The sequence below is a fragment of the Gossypium hirsutum genome, chromosome A03 (assembly GCF_007990345.1).
Source record: "Gossypium hirsutum isolate 1008001.06 chromosome A03, Gossypium_hirsutum_v2.1, whole genome shotgun sequence".
Classification (NCBI taxonomy): domain Eukaryota; kingdom Viridiplantae; phylum Streptophyta; class Magnoliopsida; order Malvales; family Malvaceae; genus Gossypium; species Gossypium hirsutum.
The window spans coordinates 93,580,445-93,585,869 of NC_053426.1; positions in this window are offsets into that span (position 1 = coordinate 93,580,445).

The following is a 5,425-nucleotide window of genomic DNA, read 5'->3' on the forward strand; positions in this document are numbered from 1 at the left end:
GGGTAATGATTACCCATAGTGCGCAGGTCTCAATTGAAGATTGAAATTGTAATAGCTCTAGAAGGCAATCAACAACAACTTGAGCAGCATATTTGGAGTGGTTGTATTGTAAAATAAAAGAGAATCTGTTGATAACGTGTTATAAAATAAATAGACAGAAAATAAAGAACAAAGAGAATGAGAGAGCAAAGAGAGAGTGTGTATAAAATAAGTAATATAAACAACAGCCACTTAATTATTTAACTTAATTTCACCATATATGTATTTAGAACAAAAAGGAGCAAAGCTTTTGTCAATTGATTTAAACGGAACAAAGATATCAATTTTTATTTTTTTATTATTTTTTTTTTCAGATTATAAGATAAGTTTTCACATCCCAAAGATTAAATTATTGTACATATTTATATTATTTCTACAATTAAAAATTTTACAAATTTCTTTTCATTAGAATTTTAGGATCTTGATTATTATTATGGGGGTGATACTCATTTAATTTAATTACTAATATGTTTTAAATGTATCTCCTCAAATTTCATTTTTTATTGACTAATATTTTACTAGTTTTATATAAAAACTGTTGTATCAATTTATTTAAAACTTGGCAACGCAAGATTATATTCCTTGTGATATATAATATTCATCTACTATTTATTAATTAATAAAATAATAAGGGCAAAGGATTGAGTTATAATGTAACGCCCCAATTTTCGGGAATTCTGTGAATGTTGGCATATGTTTAATTATGTTAGTGGGCCTTTAGAAGGCCCAAGCTTAAGATAGAACCCGACAATTTTAGTTAATTTTTGTTCCATAAGAAAAAGGGGGTGAAATTATGAAATAGGACCTATGTGAAAATGTTTGAAAATGCCATATGCTAAATTGAAGTGGCCAAACAAATAGGAGTGCAAAATAGGAGGATTTGCATGACAAACCTCCCATTTTACATGAAGTGGCCGGCCATCATGTTGGTGGTAGACAATATGTGCACTTGATATTAATAATTTATGGTACAAATTGATAAAAATTGATAATGTGTTAGGAAAATGTTCCATGATGGGCATGATAAGCATTATGGGCATATTTTTGTTGGAGTTATGGCATAGGTATGGCACAAATAATATATGTTATTTTGTGTCATAAAATGTTTAGTAATAGAATAACAAAAAGGAAGTAAAGGAAGGTTTTTGTTCATCCTTGTTGATGATAGCCGGAAATAGAAGAGAAAGGAGAGGAAAAAAGCTCTTGAATATTCGGTCACTTGGGGAAGAAAAAAAAATCCAAGGTAAGTTCATGGTAGTTGCTTCTGTTTTGATGTTCATGAGTTCTTCTTGATTCTACCTTAACTCTTGAAGCATATTTTGGTTTTTGGTTGTGTTGTGAGCATTTGGTCATGAATTAAAATGAAGGAAATGGTTGTTGTTTCATGTTCTTTTGATGACAAATGGAAGATAGGTGAAGTTGAGCCAAACAAATGATCATGCATGTGCCTTAGATGCTAAAGGGAAAAATCGGCTAACATGTTGTGCTTTAAAATGATGAAATGGAGATTATGCTTAAGTAAAAATCATAGATATGTGATGATTGATTGGTGATATACATGTTTAAATAACATGCATGCAAGATAGGTGTGTGAAAGAGTGATTTGGTAATAAATCTGCTTGGGACAGCAGCAGTAACATGACTTTGGAAAATCACCATAAATTGTGGGAGATGAATTAGAAGCTGAATAAATTATTTAATTAAAGTTTAATGAGTCTAGTTTCAAATGAAATAAACGAGAACATGTTTTGAATTCTGTACAATGAGAAATTTGATTCGTAATGAAGAGTGGTCAGATTAGTCAAACAGTGAAACATGGGAAACTTTGAGAAAAATCTGGTATTGATTGGCTAAACGAAAAATTCTGAAAATTTTATGGATAGAATATATATGAGTCTATTTTCAGGGAAAATTAACGGCACTTGATTTGGAGTTTCGTAGCTCCAGTTATAAATGATTTAGTTACTGTTGCTCAGGAAGACAGTTTGCAGTGAAATTTTGATTATGTGGTAAACATTGACAAAAAAATTGTTAATGAGTTGCTTATTGATTTCTTATAAGCTTACTATGATCTGTAGGTGTGGTTGGCCGAATATTGTAAGGGGTTAATACGTAGTTCGTACTTGAATAGTTAGATTAACGTGTTAGTAATCCAATTGTAGGCAGTTCGTGTGTGGATCTCGTCAGCATATCGTCGCAAACAAGTGTGTAACTAACACCCTCTTTCTTAGTCTAGATCGGCAAAAGCCGAAAAGCCGAAATACCGAAAACCGGTATTTTGTAGATTTGCGAGTGTGCGAATGCTCGTGAGGTAAATCGATTAATGTTTTTGGTAAGCTGCAATGTTTGGACTGCAAAGTGCATGATTTCTGTGCCCTCGATATTTTTGGGCTTAATGGGCCAAAATTGGAATGATGGGCCAACGGGCCCAATTCGGTAAGAACCCTCGGTAGTGATTCTGTTAGTACGTGAAAGGTAGGAATATGCATGAAAAACCCTAAAATAGATAAATTACTGAAATACCTTTAAAAGTGGAAAATTTACAGTTTTACCCCTAGGAGATAAATTACCAAAATACCTCTAGGGTTAAATTGACCTAAATGCATGTTTGACTGTTGTTATTTAATGCATGCCATGTTGTTATTATCTGATGCATGGGACTAGGATATTGACAGAGGAAGTACTGAAAGTGGCTTGTCCACGTACTGGAGGCTTTGCCTCAATTTACTGTTAACTGAGCAGCAAGGCTGCACCTGTAGAGTGTTGGGCTGGGTGGGTTGAGCTATTCCCCACATGGAGTGTATGGCTGGTACGGGTGGAGTGTAGCAGTTGGTGGGTTGAGTCTCCCCAAATAGGCTTGCATATGTTTATTGATGTTGCATGTATTTTGAAATAGGCCTATGGGCCATACTGTTATCTGAATAATGGGCTAAGGCCCAGTTTATTGTAATCTGAAAAGGGCTCTAGCCCAGTACCACTGTTAACTGAATGGGCTTAGGCCCAATGGGCTTAAGCTGACTTGGGCTTTGAATGGGTTTTCCTTACACACTGAGTTTCCCCAAACTCACCCCTTCTTTAACCTTGCAGGTGAGCCTTGATGTGGGTGACTTGGAGCCGGAGGGGATTCAGAGTGGCCATGGTGAACACTTTTGGGTTTGAAAAAGAGACTGGTTTTCTTAAGTTATTTTTAATTACTATTTAATTTTTGGGTTGTAATCAGGCCATTTTAACTTTATTTTCTTCTTTGATTTTCTGGGATTATATTATTTTAAACAACTTTAAATTGATGGATAATAATTCAAATGGGCTAGACTTAGGGCGTGATTTCAAAACAATACTTGTTTTTTTTTTAAATAACACGACATCTCGAATATTCGATTTACCAAAGATAATCACTCAAAGAAATTTCAACTTGTTATAACCAAGTGTGGCAGTGGATGTGGGCATGTCTAGAATTGGATCCAATCGGAGAGCTTGGTACTTAAGCAGCCTTCATGGCTCACCTCCTCTGTTATGGATACCTACCTGGTGCCCAGCTTCCATTCACTTGGTTAGTTTGATGAAAGTCGGCTTTTAAAACACTGAAAAGGGAACACGTGTTTTTGACTTCAATGTGGCACGTCAGATTCGGCCTTAACGTCTGGGCCGGGTTTGGGGTGCTACATATAAATACTAAGATTTCAATTAGGTCTCAAGTTAGAAAATTTTTTTAGGGGTTGAAATTAAATTATAATTTTTACGATAGTAAAAATATAATTTCACTATTTATAACTTTTACAAGATTAAATCAAAATTTTATTATTTTTAAGGAGATAAAATACAATTTTATTATTATTAATTTAAATTTTTAAAAATTTTAAAATACCTAAGTAAATTTTTTTTCCATTTTAAAGAAAGACGGGAGTCCTACTAACACCCCTGACTTCAACCCAAATGTTCCCTCTTAAACATAGATGAGTTAAACCTAGTTATGTTATAAATATATCATAACTGTGACTTTTTATTTTTAAAAACAATAAACTGTTTTTTATGCGTTACTTTTTTTTAATCAATTTTTTTGATTATACATTCCATTTATTTATTGGATTTTAATAATATGACATATAAAAAATTATTAAAGTTTAAAATAAAATAAGAGTGAAAAAATGAACAACAAAGGAGCTTAGCCCCCAAATTTGACATATATGTTTTGCAATTACTTTTCAGACACACCAAGTTTGTTAAATTACATATATCCATTAACATTCTTTCTTCCTCAAAACTTAAAGACATATTTATAGTCAAAGCACTACATCTACCCCTTAAATAGATGTTGATGCACCCACTAATGCTTCCACCATTGAGATTATTATCTACCGACATTGTTGAATCTTTAATTTTAGTTGCCAAGAAGATACTTTACTTGGAAGGTGTCGGAAATCGGTGACATTAAAATTATTTTGAATAAGTGAGGAGTGTTGGGATGAGTTGGAAAAGTTTGAGTAAATAGCCAAATTTAAATGTTGGTTAGAGAAAGGTCCTCTAGTAAAATGAGTAGTTATGAACCTTGGTGAGAGGACTCCAATTGGTAGAAAAAAACTCGCAACACTTTGGGTTTATCTTGTATAAGTAGAAAAAAGAATAAATATAGTGATAATTTGATTCTTCATCATCGGAGTAAATATGAGAGATTATTTCTTTCTTCTTTTTTACAAAAAACAAATAATATATATTTAAAAAATTTAAAAATAAAAAATAGTAAAAAAATTTATACGGGCGAACTACGAGAATTGAATTTGCACACGATGGATTCACAATCCATTGCCTTTATCCACTTGGCTACATCCGCCCCTCCCTAAATAAATTATCAATGGTATTATCGTTGATGCTACCATCAAGTTGATAGGAGAAATTATTTTATGGACTCTTCCCATCATATCATTCATGGTCCCTTTCCAATTATTTCATGAATTTTTTTATTTCATTGATACATAATTTTGGTAATTTTTTTTACCCTGAACTCCGGACACAAAACCATGATCCTTGAACCCTAAATCTTGACCTTAGACCCCAAACTCAAACCTTGAACATTGAATCTCAAACCATGAACTTGGACCTAAACTTAAACCCTAAATTTGAGATTTGGGGTCGGTATTTTGGGTTTAGGGTTTGAGTTCGAGGTTCAAGATTTTATTAATTTTTTCATTTCATTGATACATAATTTTGGTAATTTTTTTTACCCTGAACTCTAAACACAAAACCATGACCCTTGAACCTCGAGTCTTGACCTTAGACCCCAAACTCAAACTTTAAACATTGAATCTCAAACCCTAATCTTTAGACTTAAACTCAAATCCTAAATCTTAAACCCTAAACTTAAGATTTGAGTTTAGCATTTTAGGTTTAG